Here is a 25,059-nt window from a genome sequence, read left to right as displayed (position 1 = left end):
GAGACAGTCCTTAGAGCAATGAATGTTATCTTAAAAACTATTTTCCAAAACGCCCTTATCCTCCTGGATACACCCATGTGGCTAGAAAACATCAGAGCCCTGCAAGAGATGCTAGAGGGGAGAGATCCATAGCTAATTTTTGAAGGACACAGCTACAACCAATACAAACAGAGCTCCCTCCCACATTCTAGGCAAGAATGATGCTGCTTCTTATAAAACTATACTAGCTTCTCACCAATGAGTAAATTTTGCTTATAGAGCTCTGAGTTGCCTAAGCTAGAATGCATTTTCTATTCTGTGGGATTAAGAAGTGAAATTTTCCCTTTTCCAGAAGGCACACTAGATAAACTTTAAACTTGTAGCCAGTTTCAAAGGAAAAATATTTGTCCTACACAAAGCCTCTATTCAGGGTCCCTGTTTTCACTACAGTAAGAAAAATAGCTGTGCCTTGGGTAATTTGTTCATGTATGCCAATAAAAGCACACTGGACCAGAGCCAGCACTTCTAGCAAGCTCCCAAAGACTTCTGAAGTCCTGTGAAAAGCAGAACTTTTTTTCTCTACTTATCCTTTTTCTATTTGCCATTCCCAGAACTTAGTACTTGTTTCAATTACATTTGCCTTTATGTTACTGTGAGAAGCAACTGAAAGAAAAAAATAAGACTAAAGAATAAACCCAAGGCTTTTAAAGAAGCCCTTGTATGAAAAAGAGCTTTCAGATATCTTCATACAATGTTTCAAATGTTAAGAATGCACTGTTCTGAGCTTCATGCTGTTCAAAAATTACAAAAGAGGCTAAAGTATATTCACATTTTAGACATGAAACTTATAAAGAATTAAGGAGCATACTGACATAAATACTTATATTTCTATGCATTTACGAAGGAATCTGATCAAGAAACTTGATGTTGAACTAAGGCATGTCTGTGACAGATTCAGGGTAAATAAAGAGCTCAGACCAAATTATTGGGAAGTTATTCAGAACAAAGCAATTGCCTGTTCATAGGTGCTTCCCCAAAACTCAGTGGTTTTTGAAACAGTTTCCAAAACAATCACAGAAATGGGGCCAAAAAGGAAGGAAGTCATCTCATAACCTTAAGGCAGGAGCAACTGTGCCAAGGTAATTCCCAAAAAGTAGTACTTCCCAACCTCTTCCTCGGGCCTCTAATAAGGGAGGCTATCAACCAAGCCTGGAGAAACCCAGGGCCTCATTAGCCTTATTCTGAAAAAGGCTAATGAGGCCCTGGGTTTCTTCTCAATAAATAATCTTAATCTAAGGTTCTTCTCAACAAATAATCTAAATCCATGTTGCAGTTTAAACTCACCTGACACTGCTTCTATCCACAACATGCCCAAAAAATGCACTAGATTCTTAACTTAAGAAAAAGGAAAAAAGTAACAACATGCATCAAATCAGTGTTAAACCGGGCTCATAAAAATATCCTATTTTCCTCTGTCTTGTTTGATCAAGAATAGTTGGCTTGCTGCTACCTCCCCTCTCTTCTAGAACTTAGCACTCTCATCAGCACTGCAATGGGCCCACAAGGATGTTGTCTCATGTGTATCATCTCATATGTTTTTCCAGCTAGGCAATCCAAAGTAAGCAGATGTCAACTCCTATTTTCCCTCAGGAGCCCACAGGCAAGTTTCAGGGGGAACAATATTGCACTTACTTCATCTATATATTATCTTTCATTATCTCAGTGTTTTTCTAAGCCGTATCCCTTTGCTTCTTGAACTTTGCATAACCTCTACTCTTTCCTCATATTGTTTAATGCAGCCTTATGCTTTTCTCCTCCTTTTCCTTTTTTTTTTTTTTTTAATGCACATTTACAGCAGACTTTCTGGAAAAAAATAAAGTTATTCAAGAAAAAATAATTCAAGTGTAGAGTCAAAAATAGTTCCTGACATTGTACAAAGTCTTTAAGATGGGGACTCTGGTTGCCATCCACCCTATGACTGTCCTTCATCTCCTGTTGGATTGGGTTGGATGATCACTGAGAAAATGAACACTGACAAATACAAATATTGCCTTTTCCAACAGAGACACCAAAAGAATTAGAGGTAGGATTTTTTTTTGTGGTAATTTATGTTTCCCAGCTATTGCATTAAGCTTTCTCAAAACTCATTCACAGACAGGTTTAGGTGAAATGGCAGAAGCAATTACTGCTCTAATTGGCTATGACCTCTTTCTGCCTTTCCATGGATGCAAAAACATTGACATAGAAATCCCAAGTTCTTTGTAGGTGCCAGTGTGAAATCCAGGAAAGAGGAGCAAGCTGCAACTTGCAGCAGTTGAGGTTATGGCCCAAAGAAGATCCAGCACAAAAATAAGGTGTTTCAGTAGGATAGCTGAAAGGTTATCAGATGTCCCACCTTTCTCCATCCATGAAGAGCCTAAACAGTGCCCAGACTACCCACATGTGTGGGCCTGGCTCTGGGTCACACTGAGCCACCTCCTCCAAGAACAGCCCCGTGGGCCAAACCATGTCACCTGCTCCAGGGATGCCATGGCTGCTTCCTCATCAGCCACACAGGAGGGCTGGTGGGAGCCCCGCCACAAACTGGGATGTGGCATTGCATGGTGGGAACACAGCAGTCCCCAAACATCTCCTGCCCGTGCATGAGGTCAGTCCTTCTCCCCAAAGGCACCTGCACAATTAATATCCAGTCAGGCTGGCCGAGCCACCTTCATGCCCTTTGTTGACAGGAAAACAGCACAGCTGCAGTGCAGAGCACTGAAGGTGACATTTGGGCAAACTACACATACAAAAAAATTTGCTTCCTTCAGCATTATTCAGCTTTGTGACTCAGATCTTTAAAGCACAGGACCATCTCAGTCAGTGCCAGGCTCTCAGGTGATGTAACGGGAGATATTCCCATCTCTTTTCTCTGAATGAAATATGAAATAAGATTACAGCTCTAATCACATTGGTGGGTCAAGATTTAGAGAAATTAGAGAGTGAGGAAGACACTGGATTCAGCTACAAACACATCCTTTCCAGTTTTACTGCTGGAGCAGTGCCTCTTGAAAATATTAACACCAAAAAAAAAGTAACGAAAAACCAAACAGGTGAGACACAGGATTTCTTCTGCCAGTAGAAATGCAATGCTGATGGCACAACAACGCTGCACTTCCCCTCCTGTCACACTTGCACAACAATCCTGTCACCCAGGGGTTTCTCTGGAACTTTGTGAGGGGCCCACACACCTGGATTGTCACACCCAGCTAAACCAAAGACAGCTTTCAGCTGTCAGTTTTGAGGCTTTCCAAAACCCATGCTTATCTGGAATATACTGAGAGCTTATTATCTCAGGATGGGGAGAAGATTCACACAGCTTCAGGTTCCAAAAAGGGCACTTGTGGTCAATAGTCTCAAACACCCTTATTGTTTCTGAAAGGTCAAGCCTTGGTGCCCCTGTGTCCTCATTGACTCTTTCCCCAGTGAAGGGCATGTACAGCTCTTTTTCTAAAAGTTCCCAGATTATCTGAATGCTTTTGCTTGAAGCACATTAGAAAAACACAGATTTTTGTAAGGGAGGGGATCCATTACTTTACAAGCAGGGAAATCCCAACAGATGTCCTCACATTTTTCCTGCTTCCCAGATCGATTGGCGAGCGCCAGGCGCTCCTGTGCAGTTCACTCCTGCCAAATTTCAGCATGACTTAGCAGAGGCTGCTTCTCAGCGTGCTCAGGGCTTTCCCCTCCCTGGCACTGGACGCTTTCACATCAGAAGTGCAGGTGCTGCTTGCCCAGGCTTCACCACCAGCTCCCTTCACTCCTGCACCGGCGTGGCCTCCCTCTCCTGCTCAGGCTTGGTGCAGTCTGGAAGCTCAAGAGATGCTAAACATCCCCTTTTCTTTCACTTGTGAGCAGAAGAGGCATTGCAGCCCTAGCACCGTGATCAGACAGCTCTGGTGGGGGACAAGAGGTACAAAGTGCTCGGGTAACATGAAACCAGTGGCAGCAATGGCTCTCCTTCAAAATTTGGGGCATATATTTGTGCAGCACCCTCGTTCCCAGTAATGAAGTCTTAACACAAAGAACTGGTGGCACTTGCTTCCAGTGGTTCCCAAACAAGACTTTAACCCCTGAAAATTGCCCTGAGTACATAAAATTAGTGAAACTTCTCAAATGATGGAGATGATACCCTCTTGGATGGCTCCTGAAATGGAAATATGCAAACAGTGATGTCATGTAACTTGCATTTCCCTAACAGCAGGTTGCTCTTATCTAGTGTTCCTCTCCTTCTCATGTTTTAGTGCACTCCAGGGGGATATTATTCAAGAGGATAATATACAAGATGCAGAAGACTAGCCACATGCAGTATAAAAACTAATGCCAAACTGACCATAAATGCTTTTCCAGAGATTTCCAAAACCTGTCTGAGCAGAGGCAAGGAGTGGAAGAACTCTCTCAGTCCTGACTCACGCTGTTGGCCAGAACACAAGAGGGTTTGTTACTCAGAAATGGCATTTGGACATCCCCCCCTCCCCAGGAGTAAAGTACAGCAGAGGAGGGAGGAAGCATCCACAAGCTCCAGATTTATGGAAGAAGAAAAAAAGATTGCACAAGACCTGAGGAATCTGGGATATGTTTCAAGCCACAAGAGTAACAAAGGAAATTGTGTGCAGCATAATGATTATTTTGTGTATTTTTGAATTATCCAGAGGGAACTGTATCTCCACAATCTTTTGCCTACTGTCCACATCCCAGAGACCTTGAGCCAGCTGTGCTGCTCTCTCACAAACACAGGAATGAGGATAGGAAGAAAACCTTGCTTCCATTTTATTTTTCATTTGCACTTTTTTTTAAATTCCTGATGAATTTTAATCCCCATCTTGTTGCACATAGAAAACAGACACTTTAATAGTGATTGCTAACACAAGAAGTATTTGGATCAACAGGTTTACATTTAAAATCAAATTACAAAAGCAGAAAAAGAAGTCCATGGGATTTACAGGAGACAGAACCCTGTCAGATGATGGAAATGACTTTTAAGAGTTATTTGGAAGAAAAGTGGAAGGGATAAAGCCACAAGAGTGTATTCAGTATGGGACTTCCTGGACACTGAAAAAGTTACTGAGCACAGATAATTAGTACAAGTCAACCATGAGATAAACTCACAGCATGGATTAGAAGGGAAAGAAACCTCTAAAAGAGCATCATGACATGCAGACCAGTCTCTCTCCAAACAAAAGCTACAGTTTTCAATATTTTTTCCCTTTTGTTGCAGAGATATTTAGGGGGAGGGGTTGAAGGAACCACAGAGCAGCCAACTGCCCAGCTTCCATTAGTCTCTTTTAAATACTGATTTTGGAAAATCCTACACCCTGAAAATCAAGGTTCTCCCATGCACCTAGATGATTCTCAGAAGAAAAAGTAATATTTGGGTGTGCAGTAGTGCACCCAGCTGAATATTTTTGTAATCTTTAGCCCTCACTTCCAAATACCTCATTAATTTCTTTCACCACAATATGCTCTCAGGACTAAAAATCACACTTTAATTTGAGCATTGCTGTTCACAGAACAGTCTGAACAATATTCCGAATGCCCAGAATATAAATTAGCCTTTCCTGGCTAAAAAGCCTAAACCACGAGAGACAGCTGGCACTTTTTGAATGGCCCAAATTAAAAAAAAAAAAAAAAATTAGAAAGGATATTTAATATTTTTAGAAATTTACAATCATCCACTTCATCAGCTAATATTGAAAAATTGCATCTTCCCCTGTTTCCTTCATAGTCCCTTTTATTTGGATATGAAGTAAAAAAAACCTCAAATCATCAATATCAGGTTGGCCAAGAACAAAAGTCAGACACCCAAAGTTCATAAAGCTTGATAATCTTGAAGAAAACCAACAGAGAATCAATGAGCTTGAGAGCCTGCTCCTGTTTGGAATTGCTGGGCTAAGTTGGAATTCACACATGGCTGCTCTGCAGTCACACCAGCTTTTGTGTTTTTGACTGCACAGCATTTATCATCTCATGCACATAAAAACAAGGTGCGCATAGTTTTTAATTTTTGGGGGGTTTTTTGACCATGCTACATGACCTCAGTGCCTGGGAAAGAAATTAAAAGGTAACTGTTATAAAAGTACAGCTAAAAACAGCCCTGGTTGAGTGAGGGTTCCACAGAGGTAAAGCTTAATTATTTACAGTTTAGGTCCTAAGAGACCCGGTCCCAAGGTCATTTATTACCAGGAATGAACATAAATCACTGGTTTCTATTTTTGTAGTGCAATCGCCAGCACTCAATAAGAGCTATAAGGTAAGAGGAGACACCCACCCTTAAATAACCCTATGGAACAGACTTTATGAGTGAAAAACATGACAGGGGGTAAAAATACGTGCTCAAGAATCAGGGAAGAACAGGAAGAGCACACACTCCATGAGCCAAGCGAATACAAGGGTTTCAGAAGCAACACACCTGGAGCAGACACAGCAATGTGGGCTTTTGCACCAACAAAAAAATCCCCAGAACTGGGAGGTCTTGGCCACAGGCGGTCAGTGCACCCAGTAGTGCAGAAGGACCTCTGTGCCACAGGAACCAAAAGATGACTGTTACATTCCACAGCTTGGACTAGATTTCATCCCAGGTACCTCCACACTTGCATCTTTATTGCAGCAACCATCACAGCCCTAAAGGTAACTCTCACTGCATGTAGGAGGCACGGCTTGGGACCACTCTCACAAACTCCCAAGGCTGGAATAACTTGCAAAGAGGATCCTGGAAATAAAAAAGCCCAGGTGATTTGGGAAGCTGTAACTTTGCAGTGCAGTTATTAATCATACAAAGCAAGAGAGCAAAATTTTCAGTCCCTGCCTTCTGAAAATAGAGGCAGCTTCAGGTAACTAAGATTGAAATGACATGATATGAAATAAGCACTAATTCTTGTGCTGATCTGACTTTCAAGCAGGTATTGGTGCCATTTAAGACCAATTATTGTTCCAAAAGCATATAATTCTTCTACTTCAAGGAAAAAAAATCTACAGTATGCACTAGGAGTTAAAGTACACTGGAACACAAATCACAAAATGTAGAATAAACACTTTGGGAGGGCACATATCATTATAGCTGAGAAATGGTGTTTGTACTTGTGTGAATGCTTGCAGTAGCAACACAAATTCTTAGTTATATGAGGAATTAAAGTTCAATGATTCAGTAATGTATCATGTCATCTGCAAAATTAATATATACAAATGAATCAGTAATAAAACCAATCATTGTAGGAAGTTTTATTTTGGTGAACAGCTGGGATCACCCTGCTGTTACTGAGCTGTTTTCAAAAGGGTATAAATGAATAAAAGTGTGTTAATAACCTATCAGAGGTGGAAAAATCTACAAGTTAATCCTTCTTTTATAAGCTGATTCCCCTGCCACTTGTGTAGCCTAAGCAGTAAGCATTTCATGTCTAGCTCTTTCTGAAGGAGAGTTAAAACTAAGAATTTTAAACAGTCATGAAAAAAATATATGCCAGACCTCTATTTCAGTGATCTATCAATTAGATAGTGGATTGTCAAGACTAGCCAATATTTGAACACCAGCCTATGGAAATATGTGGAGTTGCAAAAGAGAGATACACACTGGACTTGCCTCTGTTTTTTTAGCCCATGAATCACCTTTTGTTTCCGAATCCTGAGCTATGCTCACCAGCTCTTTACTGCACCTTCTGCTCCTTATCTGTACTATGTTTAAATAGCAGTATAAATTGCAGAACAATTTAGGTTGGGAGTGAACTCTGGAGGTCATCTGATCAAAACAACTTGGAAGCTAGACAGAGATAGAATCTGTAATCGTGTACAATAATCACAATTATTTCTCAAGCCACCAGAAATACAACACAAACAGCTCCTGACCACAAGTACAATAAATTCTCCCATTTTGGTCCCATGCTCTTGTCCTGTTACATCTGAACGGGATCAAGAACACAAGTAAAGGTCTTGGCAGGAGCATGGCTGCCAACCTGTGACTCAAATGCAGCTCAGCAGCATTTTAAGAAACATGGTGTTGAGACAACCAGGCTAAGGAGGGGCAGCATGTCAAGGACAGAAAGCTGCCAGAAGCCAGAGGAGCAAGGAGGACAGCTGTATGGGTGGAAGGAAGCAAATCATTTCTCTGGAGGAAAGAAGAACAGCTCAACTGGCTAACCCATGGAGAGGCTCCTGAAACCCATTTAGTATGGCTTGCACGGTCCCTGGTGTCGTGGTTTAGTGCCAGATCACAACCAGGTACCACAGAGTTGCTCCCTCCCTCCCTGCTCCGGGTGGGACGGGGAGGACAACCAGAAAAAAGGTAAAACACATAGATGGAGACAAGAACAGCTTAATAACTGAAACAAAGTATCATAGTAGCAGTAGCAATAATAAATAATAATAATGATAGTTTTGCAATGAAAAGTTAAGAGACAAAGAAATAAAGCTCAAGAAAGACCAGCACTGCACAATGCAATTGCTCACCCACTGCTGACGGATGCTCAGCCTGTCCCCGAGCAGCCATGGGCACCTCCCAGCCAGCTCCTCCCAGTTTATATACTGGCCATGACGTCCTGCGGTATGGAATATCCCTTTGGCCAGCTCGGGTCTGCTGCCCTGGCCACACTCCCTCCCAGCTCCTGGTGCCTCTCCTCGCTGGCAGAGCATGAGACACTGCAAAGTCCTTGACTCAGGGCTAGCACTGCTTAGCAACAGCCAAAACATCAGCGTGTTATCAACATTATTCTCAACCCAACTCCAAAACACAGCTCTGTACTGGCTACTAGGAGGAGAATGAGCTCTATCCCAGCCAAAACCAGGACACCTGGTGACCCAGAGATCTCACTGCAGGAAGGCACATCTGTACTGGGAGCAGCCTTGCTGCAGCTGTTTATACATTGCCCTTCACCACGGCCTCACTATGGGGCCGCGGGGAGAAGATGAGATTGAGTTACAGCAAGCTCCGTCCTCTAGAGCAGGGAATCAACATTTCCTATCCAGCACGGACAATCTGTCAGGCTGTGATCTGACATAATTGCTTGGCATTAGCATAATTCCTATATACATACACACAGACCTAAAGAGGAGCTGTAGCACCTCCGTGTGCCCCAACAAGTCTGATTTTGTCTCTTCGTATTTGACACACACATCCAGGCTACAATAAGGAGCTGTGCCAAGTGCAACAGGCTGTAGATTATTTAATGGTTTGACCATGGTACAGCACAGTTTGTCATGGTTCCCATGTGCAGAAACAAGCCCTCTTAAGTTAACAAGCTTGAAAATGGTCACTCTGGTGCTGAAAGCGGTCTGCGTTACGAGGTGTGTCCAAAAGAGAGGAACAAATTTTGCTGTTCACACTTTGACCGTACTGGAAAATTGAATAACTGCTTCTCTACCAGCAATAGCACCAACAAGAATGTTCTGAACAAATTCCAGGTACTTTAACAAATCACAGTTCTTAAAATGACCCACTGCTCAAAATCCCTTGAGGTTGTAGTGGTTCCTGGCAAACTGAAAACATTTTTCCTTCCACGCTTCCTCTCTGCAGTACAGCTGAGTGACCTTGGTGGTGGGAGGAGGTCAGAGTAGATGAGAAAAGAGTCTTTAAAAACACTGTTTGATTTTAAGTACTAAACTCACATTTTGAAGACAAAGCCAACTTAATTAAAAACATTTAAGTCTTGCAACTTAAAAGAAGTTGCAAAAGTTCCAAGAACAACTATTTGAGACTCCCTGGCCCCCCAACAATCCCTTCCTGCAAGTTAAGGAAGCAACATCATGAACAACCTCAAAACCATCAAATTAGGGAAATAAAAAACAAACCAACTAACCCATAAAAGGAAAGGGGGAAGGAATGGGATGGGGAGATGGCTTCTAACTTCACACACCTCCTCACTTTGTCCTGTAGATTAAACACTGACATAAACCACTTCAAGCTTTTGCAGATCACTCTTAGGATTTGCTTTGTTTGTATTTTTGTTCTTTCCCAGTCTCTTTTTGTCTCCTGTCCTCCAAGAAGCAAAAATTGACAATAGTATGCAAGTGAGTTCAGACAGCTTCTCCGTACCTTGTAAGAGGTGACTTACAAACTTCTGCACAGTCAGGTCTCAGCATTCTTTTCTTTTTTGACAGACAAGCATCCTTACCTTTGCATTGGCTGCTTTACCATTAAGAGAAACAATCTCAAGCTAATTTTAAGCAAAAGTTTACTGTATGACACGTGTGCCATCTAGACCTGGGGTTTCTCAAAATGAGAAGCTGGGCCAGAAGACATAGAATATACATTAAACAAAGGAATACTTATCCCAGACACTGCAATCCCAGTACTCAGAGTCGCTCTAGCAGCCTCCCAGGAAAACCTCTGCATCAACCCATGCCCACCTCAGCTCCCCTCATTACTCTTGAACCTGTTTCTTTACCTCTCTCTGCCCCCACGGGTATCCTCGTGTTAAAACACGTATTTAGAAACTGGTAGCAATTATTCTTTCCAACAATCAACCTCAAATCCCAGACCTCTTACATCATCCAGAGAAAATATTACTCTAGTGTAATTAATTCCCTCTATTTCCTCTTTCCATCATAACTTGCTGCCTGTTTACAGCTGAGTTGCATCTTCTCATGTGCTTGCCAACAGTACCAACAGTCTTCTTGTACCTCTGGCCACTAGCTAAATGATAAAAATAAAGCCCAGAAAATTAACATGCACAAAAAATAGCAAAGCTAGGAATAAACGAAGTGTCTGAAAACTCTCTGCTGGTCTTGTGCTATGCTCCAGCTTGCTTCACTTCTAAGCAGGCTGATGGATATTTTAGCACAGGCACTTTATCAACAGCTCTAGGGTGGCATAAAGGTGACTTAAACAGAAAGTTTCTTTGAAGCTGTCTGATAAATATTGAAATAATGGAGGAAATAAAGGAAGTAACTTCTAAAAGCAGGCTTGAAGCACTTTTCCCGGATGCTGATTCTCCTCAAATAGGTTTCTACTTTTCTCCGGGAAGAGCACCAATCCCCAAAATAAATAAAGTAAATGCTTTGAAAGTAAAGTCAGTAGTTCTGGTCTGATAAACAGCAACATAAAAATGGTACCTTTGCACTCAGCAAATCTGCTGCTGGTGTGCAGTCAGGAGTGATTGCTGCTGACTGGTGAGATAAACAAGGCTCTACTGCTGCCATGCCTGTTTGAGACAGGATATCAGCGCTATCGTCGTGCAGCAAACTGAATGCTAGTGTCTTCCATAAAAAGCTAAGCTCCTCATTAATTTTCAATTACATATCTGGACACTTCTTGCTGCCTCACTCAGGAACAGGTAATGGGATGCAGAGACAATACCAGAGCATGCTTTGCTCTGCACGAACTTTATGATGCGAAAACGCTCAGGAAGGGAGATGGGTCTGAGAGATTGGGAAATGCTTCATGAAGAGCCAAGCAGAAATTCCTGCCTCGTAAAGCTACTTTTAAACAAGCATTTTCCAGATTCAAGAGCTGCAGTTTTCTCTTTGTAGAAAGAAATCAAACCAAAAAAAAAAAAAAAAAAATCAGCGAGTCGGTGAAAGAGATTAATCAAGCAATTTTCACTGCCAACGTTCAAGGTCACATGTGTGGGCTGTGGGTGTAGTACATAAAATAAACAAAATTTGTACGTGAACACCAGCTCATCATTTCAAGGAAGAACATAGGCCAGAAAAAACGATTTGAATTTATCATCCTACCATAATATGACTAAATTTTAATTTACACAGGAGTGGTTGGTAAGTGATAATAAAAAAGCAAATTCTCAGCATTCAAACCTGCAAAGCTTACAGAAACTTAGGAAAGATATGCTTGAAAGTGAGGGTCTAAAATATTTTGGAGTATATTTTCACAGTACTTAAAATAATCAGTAATAGAGTCTGCTCTTTAGAACTTCAAAGTCTTAGAGATAAGGATGCTTCTGAAAGAAGAAACAGATAGGAGAAGACCTGCTCTCAGAGCTGCCCAGGACTCACAGAAAAATACATCACCACAATTTTTTTACCATTATCTGACTTGAAGCTCCTGAAAACGAACTACTTCTCTTAATTCAGGGGCAGCATACATTGTATTTCCATCTGGAAGAGCTTGCATCTTTCTTAGCATCTCAGTAAGCATCATGTAAGATGCTATTTCACGTCACACTGGCTTTTTTTTTCCTACAAAGCCCACACAAAAATCATTACAGCAAGCCTGAAAATTCTTATTAAAAGCCAAGAGGTATTTTTATCTTCTAGCTAAGAAGTTCTGCCTCAAAGAAGTAGTGAGGGCTTTAATAAGCTGCTTGCCTTAATGAACAGAGACTGAATTAGTAGGCAATGTCTATTCTTACTAAAACCACTCCATTTGTGCCAGTAACTCTGTACGTGCTGTTGATATGTCAGAGACATTTCATTTCATGACACAAAAGAACAAGTCAAGAACTTAGGGCAGGGAAGAGAAACAAATACACTGAAAGTTTCATGTTGTTACTGAAAATCAGAGCTTTTCGTTCCTTGCATATTTCAGATTTAAGAGGATGGTACAACAAAATATTTTCTTTACATTGAAAGACTCTGAAAATGGTGCCAAAGAAGATCAGAGGGACTTTCTTTTTTGTTGCATCTTGAGGTCAGACACTTTAAATAGAGTTTTTGGCACACAATAAAATAAACTAGATCAGCTTCTCTCAAATTCCTGGCGGTTTATAACTCAAGCTGCCAAGCCTTTTAGTTATGCCAAGCTTCTGCAAGAATGAAATACTGCTCAAGTTAACCTGGCACGAAAGGCTGAGTGGTTATCAGGTGAACATCAGCAGAGCTGTCAGGGCCCGAGGCTCACAGGAGCTGTCTCTGGGCCAGGACTGAGCCCTGCCAGCGCTCACCTGCAAGCCAAGGTAGCTCTGGGGAGCAGAGGGAGGGCCTCTCCCACTGGCTCACCTTCCTGCACTAATTTATCACTAGTGCGACGTTCTTCTTTACCCCAGTAACACCCTGAGCTGTTTGGGCTGCTCAAAGATGCGCAAGGTGAGGCTGTGCCGCAGGGAAGGCACGCAAGGACGGCTTGCGAAGCATCTTGATCCCATCACAGGCCTGGGGTGCATGGGAGAGATTCTGGCTTTTTGTGGAATATTTGCTTACATGTGCTCCAAACATTTGCACACCAGAAACATTTATAGCAACTTATTTCCATGCATTTCATATGGTGGTGCTCGGTTTAAAAATAAATGAGCTTTTTGGTGAGAAACTGCCATGCAAGCAAAACGTATCTTTAGCCTACGATTTCAAAGGTGAGAAAACCATTTCTAGCTGTGCCTCCCAAGGCAGGCTTGGGGTTATCCCTGCTCCTCTGAGGCCCCACACCAACTGCAGCTTTGTTAGTCTGTGTGCTACATCCCACCCTTCTGAAACATTTCACATCTGGCTTCTTTTACACCTCCTCAATCAGGAAGTGCAGCACATCTTTCACCACAGGGGACAGACTATTTCTCTCCACTTTACTTCCTCTCGCACAAGACTTTGCTAGCATGTGCTCTCAGTCAGCAGGCAAGCATCAGGCTGGCCTCAGGAAAACATCCCTTTGTGTCCCTGATAGTCCAAGAGCAGCACACTGTGTTCTTGTTTCACAAGGAACCATCAAGATTTATACTTTTGTGCCAGTTCTTATGACCCAGGGGGAAGACAGGAGCAAACTTTCAGAGTTTATCAGCAGATGTTCCCTCAAATTTATGAACTGTTTCCTTGTTTGGGCTTGAGGAGAGAAACTTGATAAGTGCTGGCATTTCTTTCACCTGCTCAACAACCACAGTTAGCTCTTGTGTCTGTGCGTGGCCTTCATTTGGATCACACGCACATGAACTAATGGAGAAATACATCAGGAACCTCTCACATCAGCCTGTCCATCCACACAGCACCACAGTGAGGTTCTGTTGGTCCAGTCCTAAAAGCAGCAATGCCTGAGCACTGCTGCTTGTGCTGGAGAAGCTTTTAGCTGTTAGCCTGTGGCTGCACACATTGTTTTGGCAAATGTAACAGAATCCCCTTGGAAAGGGACCTGCCTCCAACTCTGCAAACAAACACCACCCACTGCAGGAGCAGATGGATGCTGGCTGGACGGGTGCTTGCCAGAGGGCATTGGTGCCAAACCCTTTGTTACAAAGAGCTTACACAGAAAACACAGATCAAGAAATCAAATTGTTGGATAAACCTAGCACACTGCTGATCCAGCTTGTTAAAAACATTAAGGACACCAGCAGTTCTGTTTCCACACTCCCTTCTAGCTCCCGGCCAGCATCTTCTGCACCACTCCCCTAGGCAGCTCCCTCTGTCATCACCTTTTTCCCCACTTGCCATGGGCATGATGAAGCAAGGCATTACACATGCAGTAATCATCCCTTCGATGCCACCTCTCTGGACTTCAAAAGTCATTCTGTCACCTTCATTTCCAATCCTCTTCTGATTTCTGCTTTCTGAAATCACAAAGTTCTGTGTTTCAACAAACACTTCAGAAGCTTTGCCCTTTGCTACTCTACACAATCCTTTAGTAAATCTGGGTGCTGTTTTGGAGAAGTGATTGTCCCCTCACCCCACACCACTGCAAACAGATTCTCCAGGAGCTTTGGCTCTGGATAAGCAGCTTCTCCATTTATCACAACCACTGATATGCTGCAATGTATTCATTTTGTATTTCTGCTTAAAAAGTTTGAAAGACTGCGTGTTCTAATTCATAAGCCGTGTGATAGCTTGGATTTGTCAAGCATTTTTTACTACAAACAGAATTAAACCACATTTAAGCTCAGCTGTAAACAGAGATTTTAGTAGATTCTGACAACTCAGGTAGCAAAATAAATAGCAATACTTTTTCTAGGCTAACCCTGATGTTTGGACAGTCATCGAGGATTTATGTAAAGTATTCTCATCTGTGCATGTCAACTGTCACCAACTTACAGTTCTTTTCCCTCTCTCCTGATTCAGATAAAAACAGGAACAAAATGGTTCCTTGCAGTTCTCAGAGCTATCTCCTTGGCTGATCACAGAAGCGAATAACCAGGCTGATTTTCTGTTTCCAGCTGAAAATGTGTAAGTGATTAACAGCCCCCTGCACTTTGATACAGTGCTGAAAGATCTCTCCTTCTGAAGCAAAGACAGACCTCCTGTTTCTTTTTACAAGCCAAGGGGAAAAAAATAAAACCAAGGAGGAAAAAAGGGATGGGAGGAGAAAGGGTGTTTTCAGTTTTGTTTCTGCATGCCTCTTTCTTGGCAATTTAAATTTGCATACCTGACTTTTCCTGTGAAGAGAAGGGGTGACTGGAAAACCACCACACTGTTACATACAGAGGAAAAAAAGGTAAAAAGAGGTTAAAAATTTAATCCTAGACTGTCTAACCAATTCCACTCCTACAGAAGCTGCTACAAGTCAGACTTCCTCAGTGCTCTTTTCATGGCTGCATTGCTGCACTTTCATTCCCATGGTTTCCACTCCCAGCACTCTCCTTAAATTACGAGTAAAACTCAAAAACTGAAGGACAGCAGAGGAGGTTTATGAACACTGAAGGAAAGAGTCCAGCCTGGCCCCAGCTGGGAGTGCTGGCTCCTGGGGAAGAGGCAGAGACTCATTCCATGGCTTTGCATCCCTTGGAACTGAAAAAGAAAAATAAAACTCAAAGAGATGAAATTTTAAAATCTAGCCCTTTCTGTTTTGCTCTCTTTAATTACGTACTGAAAGGAATTCAGACCGGATGTGCCAAATATCAGTGTAAAGCCCAGCATACAAAACGTGGTAACAAGAAGGAAAAAATTAACCTTCAGAAAGAAGGGGGAGAAAAAAGAAAAAAAAAAAAAAAGAAAAAAGAGTCAGTTTTCCCACATGTTGAGGTCCTCAATTATTATTCAGCTACTTGAAAGCATCCACTTAGCTCATGGTCAGAACTTGTCTTTGGAAGCTCAGCAAGAGCTTTAGCAACACACAATAAATAATACACACAAACGAAAATGAATGAAAGTTCTCTTTCTAAAGCAAAATAATTACAAACGCTGCTGCAAAAAGTCTGATGAACTCTAAGTAGCATTATTCCTTCACACTAAAGAAGTATATACAATTTTTTTTTTAATACAGAGGAGTTGACAGTGTCTTTTTCAAGACAGGAGGAGAGGGAGGCTGGGTGCTGTGGACAAGGCAATTGAGGAATAGAATAAATCCAAAAGTAGGACAGCCATCAGTGCTGCATCTGAAGTAGTCATCACTGCTCACCAGGCTGCTGGAGCCTGTGCACCACTGTAAGTGAAATCATATTAAAAGGCACTCAGACCCAGGGAAGCTGCACCAGGGAATCCTTAAATGTGGCTCAGTATGCACAGCCCAAATTCAGGGCGTTTTAAAAATACATAGAAAAATTCTAAAAATCCTCTCACGCACATCAAGTAGGGCTGTTTGCAATTTCACAGTTCTGCTGATGAGAAAATATTAGCACTCTATTTAGCACAAATGATGCAAAATAAAATATTAAAGTATCAATATTAAACATATTTAACTGTGCAAAATAAATCAAAAATAAGTATATCAGGGTAAGGTGACTAAGAACAGTTTTCTCTCCAAAAACTGGGGGGACATTCAGGCCAACTTACAAATTTGTAAGGAACACTTCAAGTTAAATTCTACTACAACTTATTGTAACCTTAAAAAAAAAACAAAATTTGTAATTTTAAAACATTTCCCACTGCTATCAACTTCACCTCTTTTATCAGACCCCCAAACTTCAGAATTCAAACTTTAACAATATTGTCCAAATGCCAATGCGAGGTCTCCTGAAGAAATCATTCTACAGCAATATCTTTGAAATATCACATCAATATTAAAAAACAACACAGATCATGAAAAGTAGACTGTGAAATAAATGTGAGGAGGCATTTCAAGTGCAGTTTGCACCAGATTTCGGGTATAAGGAGTTTGAGCAAAAAGCCACTTATGCTGAATCACACTGCTCATTCCTGGGGCTGCCTGAACATGGGAGGGGAAAACACCTGCAGTTGCTTCTGCAAGCACTGGGATGTCAAGTGCTCCATATTTAGCATCATTAGCATTCAGAGTTATTTCTTAGCAATTTGGTCAAACACAGGCTACGTGGGTCAGCCCCCTCCACAATGAGATGACTAATTCTGAAGATCAAACACAAGGAACAGGACACTGACATCCAAAGGATGCTTCTATCAAAAGAACTGAGAGGTCAAAGGGCAGGACCTTGTGCCTGGGGGGGAAATTATTAAAAAAAAAAGGGCAATTAAAAGTGCTAATGCCAAAGCAGTGGAGTAATACTGCAGCTCAGCTCAGTGTGTCTCTGCTAATTTCCAGTGGGCTGATTCCAGATGGTGGAAAGTTCCTACCCTTTTTGCCACCTTCTCTACATGGAACAGGGGAGTGAGGAGCATCCCTCTGTCTCACCTCCCTGCAGCCCTCCTTTCCCTTTTCTGATCAAACAGCCTGGCCCTTGCAGCTCTCTTTATTCCCAGCAGGACCAAAGCTGACAGGTGACAACACAGGTGTGTCCATCCGTGAGCCACTGCCCTGTGACAGCAACCACAGAGCACAGAGGGACTCTCAAAGCCATAATCTCTGGACTGCCCAAGCAGTTACTGAACCCAACATCATCTTCCTTGAAACTCAAGCATGATTTTCTCCCATCCCGTGACACCCTTTTTTTGCTGTATGATTTTCTCCCATCCCATGACACCCTTTTTCTGCTGTATGATTTTCTCCCATCCTGTGACATCCTTTTTTTGCTCTCCTCCCAGGCAATTTAGTTGTGTGAGGAAAGAAGCAATGGTGGGTAGCTTTGTTAAATTAACCCCCATGTTTCCTCCGCTGCAAACAGTAAAGAATATGCTGCATGAGACAATCCTCAAAGTTCAGTTCAGCAAAAGAACTTTAAAAATCAAACCAAACCTAAAACTTTCAGTTTTTAATGAAAATGACTGAGCCAAAGATAGCATGGTTACAGATAGGTGAACCAGCCATAACCTTGTCTCTGCCACTCACAAGATCAGAGTTCAAAGTTCCATACATTCTGGAAAGAGTTTGTGTTATTGGAATACATCAAGATATAGGATGAGCAAGGTGTCATAAGTTACCTTGGACTCAGGCCATTCATATTCCTCAATAAAATATGGATAAGCACTGGAATCCAACCATTTCCAGTTGAAGGAGAAAAAAAAAAGGTAAAGATTAAGGTAGAAACATAAGGTTTCTTAATGAGAATGAATGTGGTTAGAAAAGATCAAATAATATCTACATATGTAAAATATAGATTCTAGTAACAGTCAGAGATCCAGATTAAAATTTAAGTAGGTAATTTTAGGAATTTAGGATCCAATACAAGACAGACCTCTTCAGAACTGCTTGAGAAAACATAATTAGAAGCATTTGCTCTATTTATGGAAAATATCCACATCAAAGACAGAAAAAATTAGAATGGGATCTTCTACAATACTTTGATTTTCTGATCTTTGTTTTATTAGACCTTGGTTAGTAAATGGCATGGAAATATGTTAATATTGGAATAGTTAAAGCACAGCCATGACTGTGAGTAACGTGGCAGCTACAAATGTTCTGAGGGGAGAGCTGGGGCTGTTCCGCTCGTCCTGACTGTGATGGCTTAGGCAGCCAACAATTCACTCCAGGTATGGAATGGAACACACAGAGTAATGGAACGAACCAGTTTGAACTCATCGGCTACAGTTTGAACCCTCATGAACTGGTTGCAAACAGCTGGAGCCAGTTTGAACCACTTAAAACCCACCTGAACTGGTTGGAACCAGTTTGAATGAGTTGGAATCAGTCTAATCCATTCTGAAGTGGTTTGAACCAGTTGAAATGGGGCAAACCACCCAGAAGCAGTCAGAACCAGTTTGAACTGGTCAGAGCTAGGTTGAACTAGTTGAAACAGGTTGGAAGCAGATGGAACAAGTTGAAACTGGCCAGAAATGGTTTGAACCAGTCAGAAACAGCTGGAACCAGTTTGAACCAGTTAGAACAGGTCTGGACCAGTTGGAAGTGGTCAGAGCTGTTCTGGACTGAAGTGGTCGGAACAGGTTGGAATCAGTCAGAACTGTTCTGACCTGGATTGAACCAGTTGGAACTGGTCAGAAGCAGTTTGAACTATTTGGGCTGTGTTGTAACAGTTTTGGGCTAGTTAGAACCAGTTTGATCCAGTTTTAAGCTGATGGATGCAGTTTGTGTCTTCTCTTTTCATGCAAGAGGATTGCCCCCTCCCAGCTCCCTGTGGAGGACATGCATCCTCCTGGGAGTGCATGAATCCATGGCCACTGTGGAGAGGCTGGAAAGGACAGCTGTGCTCAGGGAGCCACTGCAGCTGGAGCAGATCAGAGTGGTCCCACGCTCATCCAGAGTCAGGGTGTGCTCCTTTCCAAGGGGCACGGTGCCCTCCCTCCTCTCCTTCCCAATCCCTCCCAGGCCATGGCTCCACATCACTCCTCCTGACCTCATGGCTCTCCTCAGGACCTATCGCCTGATAAATCCTACTGAAAGGCTGAAACCAGCAGGAAAATATGGAATTGTCCGTCAGACTGAAGAAATGCCCTCACAGCAAAAGCCCTGCATGCTCCTGTGGAAGTTCCACTGAAACGGGATCGGCGCCGAGCTGGAACAGAGGCTGCTCCTGCAGCCACAGAGTCTCACATGCCGGGGGCACAGCTCGACAAAAGTGCAGGACTGTTAAAGCAGTCACCTGGGAGATGCACACATCACCCCAAAACCAGATTATCTTCTGTAAAAAAAATAATCTCCCAAGAGAAGCACGTCTTATTCTCCTCCTCTGGTTATTTCTGGTCAATTAACCAGATTCACCATGGATTTTCACTTACTCACATCTCAATATCTCTTTTTCCCAAGCCTTAAAACTAGGAACAAGCTTGTGTACCCTCATCATACCTTCTCTCAATGGTTAGGACAATTCAGAGCAAAATTAGCACAGAAACATCACTTTATTTTAGAACAGCACTCAAAACAAGAGATTCTACACCATTTGAAAACAATTTCAGTTTGATTACAAATTATATATCCACCAGCCAAAAAGAAAAGAAAAAAAGAAAAAAAAGTCTAGGTTGCATTTAAGCCAAGCTTTTTTTTTTTTTTTTTTTTTTTTTTTTTACTTAAATACAAAATTTAGTTGTTCTACTGCAGCATCTGCTGGCAAATCTACACTGCCCCTAAGCAAATGCTGAAGGTAGGTAGAATTAGCACCCTTCATAACTTCTGGCACAAAATCCTAACACTTAGGAAGGAAATCTTTGGGATTAAGATTGTGTTCTCACATATAAAATCAGCATGGACTCTACTTTATTAACAAATTGAAACAGAAGTGTGTAAACTTTGTAATTCAGTATCAGTAAAACAACTACAAATGAAACCCAGGACGGTTGTGTTAAATCACAGTTTTATCATCCCAGAGCTATCAGATTCAGAAGGTCCACCCTGCACTAACTCCAGTATCTACTCTGACAAACGACAATTAAAATAAATAAAATCCTTAAACAGCAAACAACACATTCCTTCATAGTTTGTAACACATTCTTTCAAACCTCCACCTCAAAAAAAAGAAAAAAAAAAAAAAAAGCTTTATAACACAGCCAGGCACTACTGACACTGGAGATGCTTTACCTCTTCCCTAAATGACAAATGACTTTGCATATCAGCAAAGAGATGTCATCTCCTCTGTGAGTAAAGTACTGTCTGACGTTCCTTGAGGAGTTTTCCTAGGGGGTTAAAGGAGATTTCTTCCCTTTGTGAAGCCAGGGGTTGCCTTGTTTCTGTGCAGCACCTATCCATTCCATTAGCATTTTACAGGGTGGATACCAGTGCCAAAGGGAATAGGAGAATCGGAGCAGGGCTGCCCAGGGTGGTTTCACTGAAGGCGCCATGAAGTCACTATCAACAGAGCACTAAAGCACCAAATATTTCAAAGCAGAGAAGGTCGTTTTGCAAGGTAAACATCTGCACTTTTACTGCAGTCTTTTCAAAGCCCCCAGGACCGAGGTCAATTTTATTGTGCTGTCATACCACAGGAGATAAGGACTTTGCAAAGGTATACTTGTCTACTTATTGTAATTTTTAAAGCATGTAACTTGAAAGAAAAAAAAAAAATCTAAATTTACAAAGTAGTGCAGAAACAGTGAGAATTTCTAGCGACACCAATGCTACTTGCAATGTTATGCTTACCAACCCAAACCTCACTGAATATATTTTGAAACACTGTTTACAATGAAAACCAAGCACATAAAATCACTGCCGTGCCCCATTTGCAAGAACCCCATAACATTTCAACCACACCTATTCAATCCCTACCAAATTTGTCCAAAGGTATGGAATCTGCAGAGACCTACAGGAGATATAATGCAATAAATAAATATATCATACAATAATGTCATATAAAAATAATAAAAGAAAACACAGGAGACATAATCTACAGGACACGTATTGTCATGCTCTATTATTTCAACAGCAAATGTAGCACCTGACACCTGAGCATGGGGCAACTCAGACCAGCAGTGACAGGCTGGGATTATTCTGGATGGCAGACAGGACACAACCCCGCCACAGCTTTGCTTTGCCAGGTCACCCAGGTCTTGCGTACCAAGGCAGGAGACTAAAGGTTAAAAACACCTGGGGAGCTGAGCTCACCCGTGCAGTTTTGAGGAAAAGCCCAGAGCAGACCACAGCTGCTCAAGCCAAAGCTGGAGTGTCAGAGCAGCAATAGGTTTCAGGAACTCCTCCCACTTGCAATCACCTCATCTCTGAGGTAAATTGGAAATAGCACCTGGAAGGTTTTGCTGTTTCAATAGCAAGGGTTTGTTTAACTGTAAGGAATGGACATAAGCCCAGTGAGAAGAGGGCAGAGAAAGCAATTCCCACTCACAGGTGCACAAGGAGCACCAGGAAGTACAGAAAGCTGGAAAAGATTGGGGAAAAAGAGTAGGGGAAAGCAGCTTGTGGCTACAGCTTCTTGGCTAATTGTGCTTTTCATATTGATAATGAATTTTAAAAGCATGCTTAACTCTAAATATTTAAAGTGAGACACTGCTTTTCTAAATGGTCACATGGTGGAAAAATTTTTGAAGGGTTTTTTTTTTGTTGTTTAGTGGGGTTTTTTGTTTGTTTTGTTTTTGTTTTTTAAGTAATGATTATAAAGACATAGAAAGAGTTCCAGTCTGAATTCACTCCTCCAAACAAGAGTAAGAAGCATGAGAAACATGAACCTCTAGAAGGAATATTCTACCTTTTTTTCCTTGAGTATCCAGAAATTATTTGCAAGACCTATAAGAATAATTCATTTACATAAAAAGGAGAAGCCACAGTTTTATTTGAATGAGAAAAATTATGGGAAACAGGGAAAAATGAGTCCATCTTTGCAACACATAACCATAATGACTCATGTTTGATCCTTTGCTTTCTTATTTTTGTTTGGTAACAGCCAGAGCTCCATGATCAACCACAACATAAAGCAGATGTGATCTTTGCCTAGAATTTTAGACAGGTAAAGTCCGTTCCTAATGCTGAAGGGGGATCAGCATGAAAACCAAAATAATACCCTCCTTTTTAAAACAACGTACACTTTTAAGGTAGGGAATAATAATAATAATAATGTTAAAATACCATTCCTCTTTGAAGCCTTGAACTGGTGCTTGCAGTTCAGTGTTATAAAACTGTACATGTGTACAAATGCCTTGCCAGTATCCTGAACTTTTCCTTTTCACAGAAGGAATGTGCATTTCCTTCTTGGCTAGACAGTGAATTTTCCTGCACTTCACCTCTATTATAGGAATTATTAGCTGCAACCAGCTGCACCTTCCTCCAAACAGGCAGGTGCCAAAGATCCTGGTTTCCTGAAAGTCTCTGGGGAGCACACCACCCTTCCCAACACAAGTTCATAGGAACGTGTCAGTACTAAGATGAATCAGATCCCTGATTATCAGCAATTGAGTCTACCAAGAAATTAGCAGAGCAGCCTCCTCTTTTGTCCAAAATAATCAGCTTTTCTGCTTACAGCACACACAGTGGTGCCAGACCGCCTCATATTTCAAAACAGGTTGTAAAAGCCAAAGGAAAAGAACTTGGATTTAAAACCACATCACTTCATCCTTTATGATCAGTACAGTTTAGAGAAGGTACCACGAATTTAATTCCTAATTCCCTGACACAGCAGCGCTGCAGCAGCGGGCTCGGCGTGCCCTGCCTGCCCGTACTGAACATGGGGCATTCCACCTGAACACGAGGAGAATCTTCCTGACTTGTGAGGGTGGCAGAGCCCTGGAACAAGCTGCCAGAGAGGGACGGGAACCAAGCAATTTTCAGTTCACCAAGCATTCCCAGAGAGGAAGGGCAGGTTTGTCCATGGGCTTGCAGAGCACTGCGGCTCCACACACCTCACTGGTGCACAGCTCTTGCTGCCTGTGAGGTTGGATGTCGCAGGACTGAATGCTTACTCTGCATCTGCAGCTCATTTACAGATGGAAAATAATGGTAGAGAATGGTTGTAATCCACAGCCCCAAGTGGGTGATCAAATGACTGCCAGATCTTAATAACTGTATTTTAACACTCTTAAGTATTTTAAAGGAAGATAACAAGACACTGTTAAGCAATAGCATTCCCCTGCTAAGTTCCTTCATTCAACACATGCAAGAAAAACAATGTACTCCACAGGAAAAAAAGTTTAAAAAATGTATTGACTCCTTCTGTTAGCCATATTTTCTTACTACAAGCCAACATCAATCAATGAATCTCTTCACTCTCAGTGCAATTCTCACCTCTCTATGTGGAACACGTTAATGAGTTTCCACTAAAAAAAAATCATCTATATTTACCAGGTACACAGAAATAACAGGCTTCAGTCTTGCTTTCTCAGTGTTAAAGAAAAGCTAAGAGTTCTTCTCTTACCATAGGATAACAGACACAAAACACAAAATACGAGCTCCCAAAGCCAGCGTGGGTGTTCTGTTTTGGTGCATTACTTTTTTTTTTTTTTTTTTTTTTTTTTTTTTTTTTTTTTTTTTTTTTTTTTTTTACCCTCTCTGTGCTTCTGCCAACTCTGAATTTAGTGTTAATTGAAAAGTGCTGGCTCGGCCCCGCACCAGGAATGCAGCAGCAGTGCAGCTGCACTGTTGAGCTGCAGTGCTTGCAAAAAAGTGAGGTGGAGAAACTTATTGCAGGGAAACATGGGTGGGCTTCCCCCCTGCGGCAGGTCTGCTGCAGGTGACAGGAGATGTGGTCACCAGCAAAGGGTGGGCTCTGCAGCTCTGGGGACCATAGAGCCTAGAAATAAAACATGGCCCTCCTGCAACTTCAGTAAAAGTTTTACAGTGGCAAAGGAAGCTCTGCTTCTCCAAGAGAAGCTGCCTGTCTTAAAGTGAAATGATGTAATGAAGATTATATTTGTGGGTGAATAAGCTGCTGGTAACAAGGAATGCCTTTCCCTAGAGCAGTACCCACAATCCTCAGGAACACAATCCTCACCACAAAAGCCTTGGTGAAGAGCAAACCGGGAGAAGGAAACCAAGAGAAGTTACCCCTGGATAAGATCAACATATTTCAGGCCATGAATCAGCTGGCTTCCATATCCAGTGTCCCATTTACAGAGAATATTGCAGACTGAAGCGTTCACTTAAAATTATGAGAACAATTATTGCAATCAGGAAACAACCATTTGTTGGGCTGAAATTTTGCCTTAAATGCAGTTTGCAAAACAGATTCAGGAGATAGCTTTTGCTCATCTCTACTTGTAAACAAATATAAAAAATTATGCATACATACTGGGGGGGAAAAACAAACAAAAAAGCAGTGTGGTCTCCTCTTGCTGATTTGACTAAAACACCTCTTCTCCTCTTCAGCTCATCCTCTGAAGAAAACTATACAACCAAAAAATGTAAAGAACTGGTGATGAGGTCAAAGGGTCAGGATTTAAAACCAAGCAGCAACCAGCACACATGAGTTCTACAAAGCTCACTGCAAGTCAGCTCCTAATTTCAGTCTACATCTGAACATCTCTCTGCATGTCAGTGCAGAAGTGCTGCTTGTAACCACCTTGCTCTCC

General features: G+C 41.8%; 1 protein-coding gene across 7 annotated transcripts in view; it reads right to left on the bottom strand.

Annotated features, from left to right (window-relative positions):
- EPS8 (EGFR pathway substrate 8, signaling adaptor) overlaps positions 1-25,059 on the bottom strand; it is a 124,362-nt gene that overhangs the window by 60,839 nt on the left and 38,464 nt on the right. The window contains exon 1 of one of the 7 annotated variants that reach the window (XM_068191939.1): positions 8,458-8,587. The exons of the other annotated variants lie outside the window; for them this stretch is intronic. The gene's annotated coding sequence lies outside the window, so the exon portion shown is untranslated. Of the gene's footprint in view, positions 1-8,457; positions 8,588-25,059 lie in introns of those variants that run through there. 7 annotated transcript variants of the gene reach the window in all.

This window comes from Anomalospiza imberbis, chromosome 5, assembly GCF_031753505.1.
Source record: "Anomalospiza imberbis isolate Cuckoo-Finch-1a 21T00152 chromosome 5, ASM3175350v1, whole genome shotgun sequence".
Lineage (NCBI taxonomy): Eukaryota > Metazoa > Chordata > Aves > Passeriformes > Viduidae > Anomalospiza > Anomalospiza imberbis.
The sequence above is the reverse complement of the archived record's forward strand: the minus strand, read 5'-3'. Positions and strand labels throughout refer to the sequence as shown.